The sequence below is a fragment of the Phoca vitulina genome, unplaced genomic scaffold (assembly GCF_004348235.1).
Source record: "Phoca vitulina isolate PV1807 unplaced genomic scaffold, GSC_HSeal_1.0 scaffold39, whole genome shotgun sequence".
NCBI lineage: Eukaryota > Metazoa > Chordata > Mammalia > Carnivora > Phocidae > Phoca > Phoca vitulina.
In genome coordinates, this window is record NW_022589742.1 from 13,080,298 (window position 1) to 13,098,192 (window position 17,895).

The window sequence follows — 17,895 nt, forward strand, 5'->3', positions numbered from 1 at the left end:
CCCCCCCCCCCCCCCCGCGCTTGTGTTCCCTCTCTCGCTGTGTCTCTCTCTGTCAAATAAATAAATAAAATCTTAAAAATAAATAAATAAAATAAAATAGTCTGTGTGTGAGACCAAATTACCTCAGGATTGGAATGGACTGAAGGTATAGGGAGTCATTCTAGGAAACAAGGCAGTGGAAGATTCTAGGTCAGGAATAAATGCTGCTAAAAGATTTCCAGATACTTCTCTTAAACTCTCAGAACAACATGAGAAGAAACTGTGGTCACTGAGCAAAATGGAAGAAAGAAATACAGGGGCACCTGAGTGGCTCAGTCAGTTAAGCGTCCGACTCTTGATTTTAGCTCAGGCCATGATCTTGGGGTCATGCGATTGAGCCCCGTGTCGGGCTCTGCGCTCAGCACGGAGTCCACTTGAGGATTCTCTCTCCCTCTCCCTCAGCCCCCTTCCCCTGTGCGCACACATGCGTGCACACTCTCTCTCTCTCAAATAAATAAATAAATAAATAAATAAATAAATAAAACCTTGAAAAAAGAGAAGGTGAAGGTGAGAGGGTGAAAAAGGGAGAAGAGGCAGAGGAGGAACCTTTGTTGGAGATTGGAACTAACAAAAGTTGTGTCTCTTTTTTCCCGACTCATGCATTCACTCGGGTAAACAGCTGATATCTGAACAATAAAGCACCTGAATCTCTCAGCGCTCGCTGTTTGGAAGTTAGTGTCTTGGGAAACTGAAGACTCTTTCCATTTCTCGGGAACTTGCTGATTTGGGATTTTACATCAGGAGTCAGCAAATTACAGCCCCTGGGACAAATCCAGTTCATTGCATGTTTTTGCATGGCCTGTGAGCTAAGAATGGTTTTTATTTCAAATGGCTGAAAAAAATTACAAACAATATTTTGTGACGCTTCAGAATTACGTGAAATTCAAATTTCAATGTCTGTAAAGGAAGTTTCATTGGAACTCGGCCGCGCATTTATGTACATGTTGCCTGTGGCTGGTTTGGTGCTTCAATGGCAGAGTCTGCGAATCGAAAATGCTTACTGTCTGGCCCTTTATGTAAGAAGAGTCACCTCCTGCTTTATATTTTTTTAAGACTTATTTATTTATTTGAGAGAGAGAGGGAGGGAGGAGGGGCAGTGGGAAAGGGAGAGAGAGAATCCTCAAGCAGACTCCCCCGCTGAACGTGGAGCCTGATGTGGGGCTCGATCCCAGGACTGTGAGATCATGACCTGAGCTGAAATCAAGAGGCAGCTACTTAACCGACTGAGCCACCCAGGCGCCCCCACCTCCTCCTTTAAATGGAAGTAGCTTCATGGTCTGAAAGGGTTAAATAACTGCTTCTGGTCCCCAGCTCTTAACCAGAAGGGAGTTCAGACACTGGGATATTCTGGTTCAATATGACTTAATTCAGTGACTTGCACTCTTAATCACCATATTTTAGAGTCAAATTAGAAAAATGGAATCTTAGGCTTACAATCAAACGAGAAATTATATGTTGTGGAGGTACATCAGATGTTTAAATTTTCTAAAATGTAATATTAAGTTTCCTGATAATTCCAAATGAGATTAACAGGACATTTTTTCATTTGCCCTTTGTAATGACCTGCTTCATATAACCAGCAGCAGGCAATTTGGGGTCTGCAGGCTGTTTGAGGACACATTTTGTATTGATTAGCTGAAGCTCAAGCCTGAATGGTTATGTCAGCAATTTGAGTCTTAAAAAAAAAGGAAAGCTGTAGATTCTAATGCCTTTATAACAACAGCTTTGCTATTGGGCAGATTGTGGGGACGGGCCGTTATTTGCTTGTACCAATTTCTGGCCAATGCCTCACCTACTCGTTGTGGCATCTTTCACCAAAATGCCATACAGAGCCGGGCTTTCCAAGCGCGTTTTGGAATAATGGCATTCAAGCAGGAATTTAAATACTCACCTAGAGCTTTGTTCTGGATCCCATCACTGAGGATGGAGCGGGGCTGATCCTGGCTTGAAACAGAGGCTCAGGAGATAAATGAAAAGGCTGAGGATCAGCCCTGGAAGGTCAGGAAGGCACATTTTTCACATTGGGACATTCGACCTACGCATCATTTCTCATGCAGTTTAAAGACATATTTTGCATTGACTAGCTGTCATTGAAGCCTGCACAGTGAAGGCAGTTTTCGGCTTTCTGCCTCTTTCCTGAGCACCTGTATTCGCTGCAGGCTTAGATCTAAGAGAAAATGATGTCTTCTCACAGCTAAGAGGGTCAGAGGCCTTTCAGCTTCGCTTTCCCTCCACTGTCCCTTGAAACGAGATTTCTTTAATGAGGATCGTACCTTAGCATTTCCCCGTTCACTTCTTAGAGTTGTAGTCTGTAGTTTCATACAATTATGACCTTACGTTTCCGATCACATTGTGTTCTGGAGATCTGGCCATTTTGCTCAGGTTTCTATGGCTCTCTTGCTTTGGGTTCTCGTGAAGTCAGGGAGAAAGTTTTCCCCTCCCCATCCTTTGCTTCTTAGGCTCCGCTAAAGTCATCAGAGCCAGCTTGAATTTGTGTTTCGGGAGGCTTGTCTAAAATCCAAACAGAGCCATCTGCTGATGGTCTGGCTGCTAGACTAGAGACTTGCGTGAGGATTAGCGGGAAGGCCAGCGGGTGTCTTCGTTTGGGCACATTACACACAATGCAGCTTTCGTCGCGGTGCTTTGTGTGACCACCCAGTTTAAGTTCCAAATGTTTCGCCTGCATACTCTAGGTACCATTGTTCAGTTGATAACCTTGAATGATTTCCAGTCGGCTGTTCCTTATCCCCAAGGAGTGTCACTTAGGATGAAATTCATTCTGAGAAGTATTGATCCCTCAGCCATCACACTACATCGATTCCTGCCTCCCCCAACAGAATAGTGTCCTTCATGGGCCGGGAATGTTCATGCTGCCTCTAGGTACGATTGTTTATCCAGCAAAGGCCTTCATTAAACCAAGCAACAATATGAGGGAATGAGGCTTGCTTTAACATAGTGGAACTTCTACATCCAAATGAGCCCTGGCTCCCTGGCTCTCCCTTTGCATCATCCTGCTTCTTCTCGGGAGAAAGCAGTAAGTCCAGGGGCTCATGGCACCCTCTCCTCCCATCCCCTAGTGCTGAGTGCCCCCAAGAGACCTGTCCTCAACTCCTATTCCAGATGACGCGCAAGGAGAGAGGACGGGTGGAGAGAGAGCATCCAGGTGGCAGGGCAAAGAAGCCCAAGACTGGAAGAGAAGGGAGAACCTCCAATATGGTGGGTACAACGGACCACTTGTATTGGCATATAAGGGATGCAGAGAGCCAGCTTTTTGTGAATTAAGGAGTCCTTTATTGCTCCTAAACGTACCGTGACTGAGCTGCCAGGGGTAAGGAAGAGGGCTCATTTGAGTGTCCTAGAATTCCATATGACAACTCAGTAATTTCTTTGAGAGTAGGGAGCACGTGACAGATACTTTTGTATCACCTAGAGCTTTGCCCCGAGCCGGTGGTCAGTGGCTCGTTGTTGAGTCACTAGTAGGTTAGAGCTCTGAACTTGGACATTAAGGCCTAGACTGCTATGTTGAGTAGAAGATCAGAATCATCATTACAGATTAATTATAAAATAATTGAATTCTCACAATCTGTCATTTCCCATTTCTCGCCGTCATTATTCCGTGAAGTCAGGTAGCAGGACTGCCTTGTAGTTACCCCACTTTTCACTTACGGGAATCGAGGCATACGAGTTAGTGGAGGTGCCTGCCGGTGTGATGGCTCGGCACAAGAACCCCAGTTCTCCAACTCTCCATGTGGCGCTCCTCTCAACAACCTGGATGAAACCAGGAGCTAGCATCATTCGCGGCCACTATTTACAAAAGCCTAATTAATACCCCTCACTCCCTAATGAGATGCTTCTCCTGACTCCGTAGACAAGCAGAGCCAAGCAAGTGAATTATTGGGCCTGTGTCAACCCAGGCCGGGATGAAAAATCACTCCGGTGAACTTAATCCAGGAGCAATCCAAGGGCCAAAGTTTTAATTAGTGAGACTTGTGATTTACATTCTCATTTGGCATCCTAAAACTCTGTGTTCGTCTTCAAACTCCCGCACTGCCCTGGTTGGTGTCTGGCGCCAGTTAAGATAGTTAATGTGCTTTTAAATAACATGATGTTTAATGGACCTTTGAAAGCAGTGACATATGAATCTATTTCCTTCTGTATCATTTCTAATCAAAAGGAGAATGATGCCAGAACGCTGTAGTGAATACATGAAAGGAACAGATTTGTTTTTTAACAAACACAGCAGAACGAACATATGGGAAAATGGGGCTCATTTCTTCAACATAGTCGAGCTTTCCATGTTGCTGCGTCGGTCACTACGTCTGACACTTGCTAAAGATCTGTTTCTAAGACTTTGTCACACCGTCTACACTGACTTCTCATTTGCCAGGTAACTCTGATCCTGGTTCTCTTTCCAACAGTCTGGATGGAGTTACCATCTTTCATGAGTGTAATTTTACGAAAATCTAACCGATACCTCTTACTTGGTAATGAGTTACTCCTTTTGACTCCATAGACAAGCAGGGCCAAATATGTGATGTCAGAATTCTCTAAGTGAATTATTGAGCTTGTGACAACCTGGGCTGGAATGAAAAATCACCCCAGTACGTTTAATCCAGGAACAATTAAAGAACTAAAGAATTAATTAATGTAGGGTTTAATTTGTCAAGGTCTTAGAAGAGGGAGCCTTCTTGTTCACCCTGGTGCCTTTTTTTAATGTCTTCTTTGATTACAAGTGAATATGCCGCTGGGGAAAGATATCTATTTTCTTCCCCTCTTCCTTGGTAACCTATGGGCAGGAAAGAAAAAAAGTGGCCTCCGAGCCTGCAAAGAGCATCAAATCATTGGATTTGCAGTTCAGGTGATGAGCCAGTGCCCTGCCCTGAGGAACTGACAGGAGGCGTAGAGGGAGAATTGCCCACAGAAGGAGCAGACGGTGATAACCATCACTGGTGATTGAGCTTGACAAGAGAGCAATGCCCCAGGAATCCTGAACAAACAATTAGAAAGAGGCCCCAGGGAAATCAGGAGAAGTGCTTCTCTGCAGCCTTTGGCCAAGTCTCCATAGTTCCCAAAAGAATGTCAACAGCAGATACAACTGCTGATATGGGGGAAAGATCCAAGCAGATGAGCGGGGCTAGGGAAGGAAAGTCATGGAAAGCCCCCCAAGCCCACTCACACAGGACAGCTCAACGGGAGCAGTCCTTCCGGCTGCCCAGTGAGCGGGTGGTCTGGAGAACCATTGGTCTAAGGCCCACGTCCAAATGCATGCCTCTAGGTTTTCCACGCTTTTCTCTAGTATCAGCTTAGATCCCCAGGAAAGCTGCACCTAACTTAGCTGCTGCAGGTTGCCGTCACTGGCTTCCCTTCTAACGTGGTATCCTCAGCTGCTAAACGTGGGTGAACTTGACAGTATGGAAATTACGCTCCATTCAACCTGACTTTTCTAAAAAGTCCATATAAGACACCGTCCTGTGGAAAATGCTTCTGGATTTCCAGGAAAATCTGTGTTGGACTCGGCACCAGGAATAAGTTTGACTCTCCGGACAAAATGATACCTTCCTTTTTATCACACGTTGAGAAGGTTATTTACCCAGCATGTTCCCCTTCTGGCCTTGGTTGCTAGGAAACTCAGAGAGAACGCTAACACTCAATTTTGGGAACCCCGCTGTCCAAGATTTTGAGAATGAGTCTCCTCTTTTTGAAGTATTTTTTATTGATCCTGGTTTTTTCCCCCAGGGTCATATTATAGGTGTCCTTTAGGACAAGCTACCTTGAATTTGGGGTAGTGGTGGGTCATCAATTACAAGAAATACTGCTGTGGACTCATCTGTGATGGTCGAACACCAGCCCGTGTTCTCCGTGGCCCATGCTCCTGGCTCTGACTTTGTGCTCCCTGGAATTAATTCTGTTTCTGTTAGTCACAGCCTCCCTTCTCACACTAGATGGGATGCTTTTCCCCCTATATAAATCTGTAATCATCATTTCTATATGCCTCCAAATATCAGAAAACGGGGGGATGCACAGAGCAGCATGCACCTGCCTGTTGCTGGTTTGTTTGTTTGTTTTCTTCCTTATCTCTGGAGCCAGTTGGTATAAAACTGCAAGAAGGAAATTTCCACTTAAACCAGAACCTTCCAGCATGGGGACAGCTGACCTATGGCGATTACCGATGCTAGGATTGTTTTAGTTGGTGCCTTACTTGACTTTCAGTTTATGGCCGTCACTTGACAGAATGAAAACTTGACTCTGCTCTGTCTGCTCATTTTTTGAAAGGGACAGCCTGTCCCAGAGGAGGCGTTTTCCAGAAAACAAAGACTCTGTACTGTGCCCAGAAGCCAGAACTGGGTGGGTCAGGGCCCAGGCCTGCAAGCAATTGGCTCCCTGCAGTCCATGGTAGGGCATAAGCCATGGGTGACCTTTCTCTAGAACCATGGGCAGTTGGACAATGTGCCTCGACAAGGCCTGGCTGAGTTCTGACATCCTGGCAAGCAGGCAGTAAAGGACATGTCCCCTTACTTTAAATAAAACTCCCACCCAGGCCTGCAAGGGATGAGTAGAGCCAAAGCTCCTAAGAGAAATTCAAAGAAAACAACAATGACAGAACTTTTTGAGAGTAAGAGGGTCACACTCTCCGTCCGGGGTTTCCTCTCCCTCTTTAGTTTCTGGAACTTTAATGTTCCAGAGCCCTAGACAAGCTAAGAATGTCAAAGGTAAATTTCATAAAACACGCAGAAAACAAAAGAAGGAAAACATAATTAGCATAGAGTAGATGGGGTCACAAAATCCATAATTCTAAGAATCCCAAGTGAAACACTGAACAGTTTTTTAAAAAGTTTTTCAACATTTCTTTTTTCCCTAACCCACAAATGATTTGTTCATATCCCTTTTAGGCAGCTAGCTGGGTGCCTCTCCTCTAAATGCTAGGTTTCTGTGAAGTAAATGCTGTCTTCTTTCCCTTTGTCAACTCTGCTTTCCCTGGTTGGAATCTTCTGTGCCACTTCCAGGACCCTCCCTTTCCGGATGCAATCTGAAGAACTGGTCTTCTTCCCATGGGCATGATGATTAACTGACGTTCTTGAGCCTCAGTGAAGGTTCTAGCCCTTTGCAGCTTAAGTTATCTATCTCACATAGAGTCATTCTTTACACCTCATCAATGGGGTGTCCTGACCCATATATCCCCCACTGAGAGGGATCTGGAAGTGGCTTAATATGGTTTAACATTCATGGCCTCCCTTCATAGACAGTGTAAATAACAGTGAAGGTGGCCATTTTCTCCCAAAGGTTGAGGGACATAAGGAAGAGGGCAGGCTCTTCCCACAGGCTCTGCTCCCAGCCACTGATGAGGACATTTTCCACAAGGACTTTATTCTTTCCTTCATTTAGGCTTTCACAGTGGCCGGGAGCAGATCCTACAGGGAGAGTCTGCCTTCTTCTTTATGTCCCTCAACCATTTCTCCATTTCCCCTAAGTCAAGAAGTACTCCCAAACAGTGAGACCTCACACTGTGGTTTCAGTGTTTGCTGAAGAGCAATGTACGGACACTCAGTTCATACAGGTTTAAAGAATTTGTCAAATAGGAAGTTGATAGTTAGTGGCTGGGGAGAACCAGAGGGCGGTTAATTCAAAGCACGGAGCCTATCTGACAAAGAGGTGGCAGAGATGAGAGCATGACTCTCAGGAAGCCTCGGCTTTCCCAAGTGCAAAACAAGTGGGTTTGGCATATGGCTGACCCAAATTCTGATGATTACAGAGCCAAGGTTTTCTTGAAGTTTTGAAGCTAAGAGGAGAACAGTAAGTCCCATTTCTGATTTTGTATGTAATAGAGGAAGTAAACAACAGGAGCAATAATGAAAAGCAGACTAATTGTTTCTTTGGGAGATTACAACGAATTGTTTCTTTGGGAGATATATTTGCATAAACTTGAGTACAGTTGCTTTATCTAGTTTAGGCGCTAAAACGATTTCTTATTTTGTTGATCTTTGTTGCAATAAATAAGGCCAGACTGAAAAAAAAAATACGTCTAAAGCCTGTAATTATGGATCAGGTCATGATCCCAGGGTTCTGGGATCGAGCCCCACGTCGGGCTCCCTGCTCAGCGGAAGCCTGCTTCTCCCTCTCCTCTCCACTCATGCTCTCTTCTCGCTATCTCTGTCTGTCTCTCTTTCAAATAAATAAATAAAATCTTTAAAAAAAGACACACAAATGTCTTATAATCAGTAAATGGGTCTCTTATGATTGTAACACTCATGGCTCTAGATCCAGTTTCTTCTTTGGCTTGCATGAGCCCACTTTCTCCACTCTAGCTTGTCCTTAATCTTCTTCCCAGGCTCTGCTCTTCTCATTCTACACACTCTCCCTGTGTAATCTCTTCTCCTCTAAGGTATTCAACCACCACTAATATTCTGAAGATTCCCAGATCTCTGGAGACCATTCTTCAGTGGAGATGCTTAGCTGCTATCCAGCTAAGCTCTGCATCCATATATCCAACTGTCAACCAAAGTCATAGCCTTGAGGTCTCAACAGCACACAAAACTCAACAGAACCCAAAACGAACCTGTCATGTCTTTCATACTCTCCCTACACACAAAAAGGCTGTCCACTTTTCTTGTACTATTTATTTTGGCAAATGGAGCCACAACTCATTCGTGTGACTTCATCTTTGGCCCCAAGCCTTTCTTTCTTGTTCTGGACTCTGTGGGGGCTCTGGCCCTGTTTGCTAGGTGCTAGCCAAGTTCTCTCATTAACTTTGTGTTGCAGCCTTGGATACTTCCCTTGGAGTCATCCCTTCCTTTCTCAGGACCTTTCTTTGCTGTCTTGAGGTGCTCTTCTAACTCCCTATTTCTACGAGGCTTTCCCTTGACTGGGTGGAGTACATTCAACAAAGAGCCTCAGCTACGTGTCTTGGGTTAGACTGGACTGTTACTAAAAGCTCATATTCACTGAGAAAAGGATATGGGTATACATGATACAAGGCCTAGCATTTAACAGTGATTAGTGGGTGATATACAAACAAGATATGTTTTTGTTTCCCTGAATTGTCAGAATTTTAATCTTCCACAAACATACCCTGTAAAATCATGCTCAGTTTTCCAAATCTTAACACAACAGAGAGAAGCTGACTGTTAGGTTTTATTCAGAAAAGAAACTTAATGGTCTCAGGGCACCTGGGTGGCTCAGTCAGTTGAGCGTCTGCCTTTGGCTCAGGTCATGATCCCAGGGTCCTGGGATCGAGCCCCGCATCGGGCTCCCTACTCAGTGGGAAGCCTGCTTCTCTCTCTGCCTGCTCTGCCTGCCACTCTCCCTGCTTGTGCTCTCTCTCTCTCCTTCTCTTTGACAAATAAATATACAAAATCTTAAAAAAAAAAAAAGAAAGAAACTTAATGGTCTCTACACATCATAGAATGGATAATGTTTGAAAAGGAGATCCTATTTAGAAATAGCATGCACTCAAACAAATATCTAAATGAGTGATATTTGAGCAGTTTAAAAATGAAAATATTCTCAAGTTTTTAACTGTACCTCTAAATATAAATGAAAAGTGTAAGAACCTTCGGTTTACAGGCTTGGTACTATTAAGAGACACATTGGAGCACAGTTGAGAGAACTTTTCTTTCTGCACTAGCCCAGAAAGCATGAGCAGCACCATTGTTGCCATGGTCCTTCTACCTGCTAAGGAGACAGCCACACTTTTAAATCTTGAATATATTCACTCCCTTAGAAAGCACTTATGATGCCCAGTTCAGCAACAAGAATATCTGTGAATGCTCCTGCCTTTGGACACCAACATGTAGCTAGAGAATTGGTGTCCCAAAGCTCTGACTTAGAGTTTAGATCTGAGGCCTTGGTTGGGCAGGACCATCACTGGCCCAATGACCCAACTTGTCCCAGATCCTCCAGCTATTACAGAGACAGAAGACGACCCGGCTCTGCCTGATTCCAGCACCCATGCTCTTTGCACAACTTCAGAGTTGCCCTCCGTTAGTTTGGCAATGCCATTCTCCCAAGTTGATGATTCCCACTGCTTTTACCCTGCTGGAGTTTCATATCTGTGGGCACTGGAGCTCAGAAATGGCAGTTACCACCGCCATGTTTCTAGGCATACAGAAATTTGAACAAAAAACCAAAGCCACGTGTCTGTTAGTCAGTCAGTTCAGTTCAACAAACATATGTTAGAAGTCAGATTTACCAGGATGGTGGTTGGTCAATGGGTATTGATAACCTTTTTTTTTTTAATATTTTTTGAGAGAGAGAGAGAGAGTGTGTGAGGGGGGGAAGGAGCAGAGGAGAGGGAGAGAGAGAGAATCCCAAGCAGGCTCCACGCTCAGCATGGAGCCTGATGCGGGGCTCGATCTCACAACCCTAAGATTATGACCTGAGCTGAAATCAAGAGTCGGATGCTTAACCAACTGAGCTGTCCAGATGCCTCTTTATTGATAACCTTCTATATGACAGATGTTACAGGAACCTTCATGAACAGATATGAATACAATTTGCTTGTCTCCTCAAAGAATTTAACATATCATGTGCAGGCAGAGTGGACATTCTTGAAAATCTGTAAGAACAGACTTAGCAGGAAGTGAAAACAAAGTGATTATTCACGAGAGAAAAGGAAATGATTAAATGATCGGCCCTTCCCTCGCCAACGCCCTTGGTTCATATCATTCTGCAGTAGAAAGACAGAATCTCACTTCCAAATAAATGAGCTCACCGACTTTCCTTTTTTTTTCTCTGTGTATGAATTCTTGCCACAGCAGTTGGCCTCCGGCTTTTCCTAAAAAGTTCACTGAGACTTTTCTGGCCTACTCTGGGGACTCCCTAATGTATAATGTTCACCAAGTAGGCTCCAGTTGTGAATTTTTAATTATGCCAGATCATTTTCAGTAAATAGAACCTCAAGCTCAATTAATGCTGTCAGATCCAATTTTTGTCTCACCTGCTATCGGGCTCCACTCTGTGGAGTAATTGCCACTTCCTCAGGAAGGGGGAGCTTCTCCAGAGGTGGATGTCTGCAGCCCTTTTGCGTCCTCTGCTTTCCTGACTAAGGAGCAGTAGACTGGGGGGCACTTCATTCGAGCAGATTCTAATTGTGTTGTCTGGAAAGCAGGGACAATGGATACGGCCGACTGTTATCTTTCACTTAGTGGCAACTAAGTGGGACTGTCTCATGCTTCTTGTGAGGCAGTGGGTCCCAAAGTGAGCCCTATATACCAGCAGCCTCCCCGTCACCTGGAAACTTGTTAGAAGTGTAAGTTCTCAGCCTCTAGCCTAGACCTGCTGAATCAGGAACTCTGGGGCTGGGGCGCAGCCATCGACGTTTTACAAGTTCTCCAGGTGATTCTGTTGTGATGCAGTCTACAGGCCACTGTTGGGAGGTGTTTCAAAGTAAGGATAGGCATAATTTCACTCTGTTTTGCGTAGGTATGTGTTTTAAACACACGCTGAAAATCATAATTTTCCTAGTGGTAACTCAGCTTTTTCTTCCCCGATTCTCCCAAACATTGGCAGTTTTCCTCTGTGATTTGTTTCCCTAGCACTTTTTCACACTTGCTTCATCTGAGCGGGTACATTGTGTCACGTACCTGTTAACATGCTCCCCTCCTCCACTAGCCTTTGGGCTCCTTGAGGGCAGGGACCTTGTCACAGGCATCATTGTCTCCCCAAGGCCCAGCACGATGAAGGGCACACAGAAAACACAGACACAGTAAATGGGTTTTGAGTAAATAGATTGTGTAGCATTTTATAATTTTCAAAACCATGGGATTTAAGAAGTGGGACTGGCAGACAAGGGAACTGAGATCCAGAGAAGTTAAGTGATTCGGTGGGTGGGTTACAGACCCAGAGCTAAAGGCGACAGCTTGCCTCAGTTTGGGAAAGGTAATGGTCAGAGCCCCTAAATATTGCCCTCATGAACTCAACTTACGAAGCCTGGGATACCTTGGCTCTTCAAGGGCAAAGCCCTTGATTTGCTCCCAGACAGGCCACTCCTATACCAAGCTGTGGTGATGTTCCTAGCTGGGACATCCTTGTACCACCCGGATGCTAAGAGAGGGTGGGTGAGGGTGCCAGTTAGTGAGGCACAGTGCAGAGACTGAGCACGGGAAAGGGAGTCGTGGCAAAAAATAGGAATAGATTTTAGCATTATCGGAGGTCCAGTCCCTGACGTTTGGTTAGTCCTCGGTAAAGGGGAGCCAAAAGGAAAAGATGTGAGCTGCAAGTGAAACCAAGGTTTCTCTTTTTTTTTAAATATTTTATTTATTTATGAGCAGGGGTAGTGGGGGAGAGCACACATGAGCAGGGAGAGCGGCAGAGGCAGAGGGAGAAGCAGGCTCCCCACTGAGCAGGAAGTCTGACGCCGGGCTCGATCTCAGGACCCTGAGGTCATGACCTGAGCCGAAGGCAGACGCTTAACCAACTGAGCCACCCAGATGCCCTGAAACCAAGGTTTCAAGCTCAGTTTTGCTCATTGCCACCAGCATGGACCGTACTTTGTGAGCTGTTTTTGTTATGGGAATGTGTTGACAGCGATTGTCACCCACCTCACCTCTTGGCGCCCAGCTCACCTTATCATCTGTAAGCCGTCTGGCTGGGCTAGAAGGATGGGGAGAAGCCAAGCTATGGTCATGGGATGAGGAAAGTCACTGGCCCACACAAGGGACAAGGTCTGCATTTTCCCACGTTAAGCTTAGCATTGAACTCTACATAACTAAGTCAACTGGCTCGGGCTCTTTTGTTTGGACCCCTGGGATACAAGACTTTGTAACACACTTGTAAATCCCCATCAACTAGGGTGGATGTAAGCAGATGATGGCATAGACCGTCCCCCAGCAGGCCCCCCAAAACATCCTCTTATTAACCACGATGGGGCACTGTCCCATCAGGCCTTGCTCCCTAGCCTCATAGCTTTGACTACCACTTTGGAGCAATGACTATAAATCTGACTCTGTCTTTCTCCTTAAGCTGCAGTGCCATCTCTCTAATCACCTGCTGGACATTATCCATCAACACCCCAACTCAGTATGCTCCAAACCGAACCCATCATCTTCTCTCATCCAGATTCCCTCCCAGCCAATCTGTCTCTTTCACTGGCACCTTTGTTTTCCTAGCCATTCAACTTCCAGACCTCAGCAGCTTTCGTGTAGACTTTATTCTCATTCTCCAGATGTAGTCAGTCTCCAGGTTCTGTATTTTTTTTTTTTTTTTTGCCATGCCCTGCCTGGTTTCCTTCTTCCTTCTCCCATAACTACTGTTCTGGTCCAGGCTCCTATTATATTTCAGGGCTCCATCACCCCAAACCTCACAGTACCAGAGCTAGATGTGAATGCGACCGCTCTTAAGACACAGTTCCAGTGACCTCCAATGGTCTGTAACCCAGGTCCAAGCTCTTGGGAAAGATATAAGTGAATAGCCAATTTAAATGAGAAAATAATATAATTTAGGAACCGATTCATGTTCTTTCTTGATCCCAGCGAGGCATTCAGGGTTGTGACTGGCTTCCCTGGACAGGAACAGCGTGTGCCAAGAGGTGAAGAGAACAAAACAGCAACAATAATCAATAAGCATATTGCTCCAGGCCCCGATCTCCCTGTGGGGAGTTGTAAGAGTGAAAAGTTAATGCAAGGGGAGAGGGCAAAATAATGTGAGCGTCCCGGCTGCCTTTTCCAAGAGCTCTGCAATTACAAAGTAATTGTGAGCGTATGTGTGAATGGTTTACCCGATCAGTTTAATTCCCTCTGCTCTGTGGATGAGGTTGCTCTGGAGAGATCACAGTTAACACTGCACTTCCTAGCAATACAGATGAGCTGTTCTCGTCCCTGAAAACCTGTCATTATCCGCAGTTAAGCAAAGAAAAGCTAGGGAAGGAAGCTAACTGAAAACACAGGTTAGCGAACTGAACTTTCTTTGCTTGATGATTCACAGAAATATAGATAATAGGAATGGGACCCTTCAAGGGGTCTGAACAGTAATTGAGACATTTTGGGTGGAAGAAAATGAAAAAGGTTTGGGCGCCTGGGTGGCTCAGTTGGTTAAGCGACTGCCTTCGGCTCAGGTCATGATCCTGGAGTCCCGGGATCGAGTCCCGCATCGGGCTCCCTGCTCGGCAGGGAGTCTGCTTCTCCCTCTGACCCTCCCCCCTCTCATGTGCTCTCTCTGTCTCATTCTCTCTCTCTCAAATAAATAAATAAAATCTTTAAAAAAAAAAAAAAAAAAAAAAAGAAAATGAAAAAGGTTTGGAGCAAAGAAAGAAAAGCACTCAGGACATAACCTAGCAAGATAGAAAAATGAAATATAGAAGCCTCATCAGCTCTAATTAAAGGAAATCAATATTTGAAGAGATGTCTTGCTCAGTAACAGAACAAGAGCAAAAATACTTCAGAAATGTGAGCCTCTTAGAAAATAGGAAAGCCGGTTTGCATAGGGAAGCAATCATGATGGGGAAGCGATCATGATTTCAAAGCCCTTCAAAAGACAACCACTTGGTGGATATGTTATACAGGGAGCTCAAGCACCTGTTGGGGAAGCAGATCAGACGAGCTTCTATCCCTGGTTAGAATCCATATATTTTAAGTGCATTTCCTCATCATGTGAGCTTCAAGGAGCCTGGAGTCATCCCTAGGGAGCAGTTAGCTACCATTTCCCCGGATAGATTTGAAGTAACCCCTTAAAGATAGCTTGGGTTTCATCTCAGTTACCACTTCCGAGAACACACACTGGAAAAGATGAAGAGCTGTACAAATGCAGTAGACACTAGCCAACTACTCAGGCAAACTTGCAGGAGAACCCTTTCCAAGCTCACCTGTCCTTGTGATCCACGTGATGATCAACCATCAAGCCAATTCTAACCAGACCAGAATCCAACTAGAATACAGTCCGCCCAGGCCATTGTTCTCTAGGAATGGAAAATGTGTGACGTGTGTGTCAGTATCTCTTCTCTCCCACCAGTGCCAGACATTGATAATCGATCACGGCACTCCTTTCTACTGAGCCCAGAGGCAGCGCTTTCCATTTGTTTGTTTAACAAATACTTTCTGAGTGCCCTCTGAAGAGCTAGATAAACAATGAAATATAAACAACACTACAAGCACCATATGCTCAGCGCCAAATAAAAGATACGTAGGCAGTCAGTATGACAGCCCGACGCTCCTGAAATTCAATTTCCTAAGACCCTGACAATTAAGTTTTTTAATTTCACTGCTGTTGTGGTTAGAGCGGCGTGACTCATTTTCATGGGTCTGAGATGAATTAATTCTAAAAAGAGCCCACGAAGTACTATAGGAAATGCAGAAGTTTCTGTATGCTGCCCATCAAGAAAGTGAGTTGAGTGTGTTTGAAACTGCTAGGTTCTCCTCCCTCAAGGACCTCTCTGATCTAAGAGAAAAATCCAGATTGGAGTGGATCTGATTGCCATCTTGGGTTTAAGTACACTGGATGCTGTTTCAGCATCAAATTATTCAATCAGAAACACTTTGAAAATGCTGGAGAGTTGGGTTAGTCAGAGTTTTCCCACCTGAATACAATGTGCGTAATATTACAGATTTTTCCCCAAGTTTCTGGTGTTGGAGACATTATTTGTGGAGGCTGTGGAAAATGGCTTCCTTGATGGATGGAGACGGACAGCCGGCCAGGCGGACAGGTGTGCTGGCACTCATTAACTTTCCCTATCAGGAGCTCACCTGGAAGAGTTTTCATAGGCCTTTGATGAGGCTGGGTGGGAGGAGGGAGGAAAGAATCTTCTCGGTGGAGGATAACTCCTCGGGAGGAGTGGAGGAAGCCCGGATTCGTACTCTCAGGGATTTCAGGCCACAGCCCTTAAGATCGCAACCCGAAGAGATGATTCAGAGTAAAGAGATCTGACAAGCGGTCTAGAGACAAAATAATGACAACAGGAGTAGGTCTGTTTCGGATGTGTGGGTTGGAAACCAGCTCGGAGTCAACGCAGCTCCCCTCCCATCTCATATGCCCCACATTATCATCCGTATACCCCAAGCAGATAGGGCTTATTCCTGTACGCCCCTGAGATCGCTGGATGTTCCAGTGGCTGCAGGATTTTCTCTTTCTGGCTCACAGGACACTTCTGGAAAACTCAGGGTCCTGCAGTCTCGAGGTTTCAGAATTAGAGCATCTTGTTCAGACTTAGCTACTGAGCCTGGGACTTTGGGGCGGACTGGTGACTCTTTTCCCTCAGTGTCCACCAAGCCTTTTGATACAAGAGTCCTTGATGGATCTACAAGATGAAACTCCTGGGATCCAAGCCTGCCACAAAACTGTGCTTGGTCCCTGCACCACTCTCGGATACACTTTATCACTGCCAATGGATCAGCCATTTGTCCAGAAGAAACATTCTGAGTTCTTTCTGATTACATTCTGATTACTTTCACTCCCGGTCATGGTGCCATACTTTCCGTATGTGATTTTTCTCTGAGAAAGTTTTTGTTTTTGTTCCCTGCACATCTCCATGTCCAGGATTTGGCAGGCGGTCAGAGGGGTCCGTATTCCCATCTTTTAAAGGACTACTGCTCGCAGACCACCCCCCCACCTAGAACAGCAGTTAACAATAAGAAAGCTGTCGGCTCCTGGCTTTCCCTGACGTCCTGCCGCGCCCTGCATGGAGTTTAGATGGAGTCACTTGTCATGCAGATGATAAAGGACTCCTGTGCCCAAGGCACAGGCATGGGAATTGAGCAGTGAGAATGGGTGTTCTTGCATTGAAGAGGACGCGGATGCCTGAACTTAGTGACTCAGGGAGCTTTAAATGACCACTTAGTCCGAGCCGGTAACTTGCAAGATCAAAAGAGCCCTTGTTTCAGAATGCTTCCCCTGAAGTTCCCCACTCCCTCCTGTCTGAGTGAGGGGCGAGGTGGAGGAAGGCACGGTGGCCAGGGACCAGGATGTGGAGGTGAGGAAATTGAGCCCGGCTTGAATTCTGCTACCCATAGCATATTGTGTCCTTTGCATCGGACTGCCCCAACCTGCTGGAGGAGGCCATTTTGAATTCTTCTGAGTTACAGTCTCTTGCCCCATTGGTTATTATCTCTTAGTTTCTGAGCTTGGCTCTGGATGAGGAAGGCAGCTGGTATGGTCCCAGGTGTGGCTAAGGAGTTCTTTTGCTGGAAAGTCATAATAGATAGATAGGCCGGGGCGTAATGGAGTCCACAGACCCCACTCAGAATGTAGCCACAGTCTGGTGAATCCACGAGCAGCACAATGAAATGGTCCCTGCAACTCTGCGGGAATCACAGCACTCTGTCTTGGCAAGCTTCTGATATCTCCCCCAGAATGGAACGTGTGCTCACTCTTTCTAGAAGGTCTGCCCCCTCCAGCAGAAGGATGGGAGCTTACCTTCGTGTCTCCCACTCCAAAGAACTGCTGGGGCTTTTGCTATCTGTCTGGTTAGCCCTCGTCCGTGCCCACACCCTTCTGCGTTACCTTGCCGATCCCCTATGATTCTTTCTTGTTCCAGTCACATCCGTGTCGCCATTTAAAGCTGATGAGTGCAGGGCAGACCATCTTTTGTGACCCCCATGCCACCCCACACATAAATACAGTGACTTGCAGGTACTTATTTCTGAGGGACTAAAAAGATTCGTAAGTATCTGGAAAGCTCTTTGACATTCTCTGAGACAATATTCTGTGCCTTTGGAAGGCTCTATTATCGTCACTGAAAGCCAACATATGCATTTTTCTTTTTACCTTCACTTTTCAAAAAAGGTTATGCTGACGTAGATCTGACTAACAAAAAAAAAAAAAAATCTTTCTGATGAAATCGGGATAAATAATTCCACACATCATCAAGTGGAAAGAAAGGCTTTGAATTGGTTTCCATGGAAATCTGAAGATGAAGTAAAGTAATAATTTCAA

General features: G+C 45.4%; 1 protein-coding gene across 3 annotated transcripts in view; it reads left to right on the plus strand.

Moving 5' to 3' along the window:
* Nucleotides 1-17,895, plus strand: part of HS6ST2 (heparan sulfate 6-O-sulfotransferase 2) — a 285,172-nt gene that overhangs the window by 221,144 nt on the left and 46,133 nt on the right. The window lies entirely within an intron of this gene.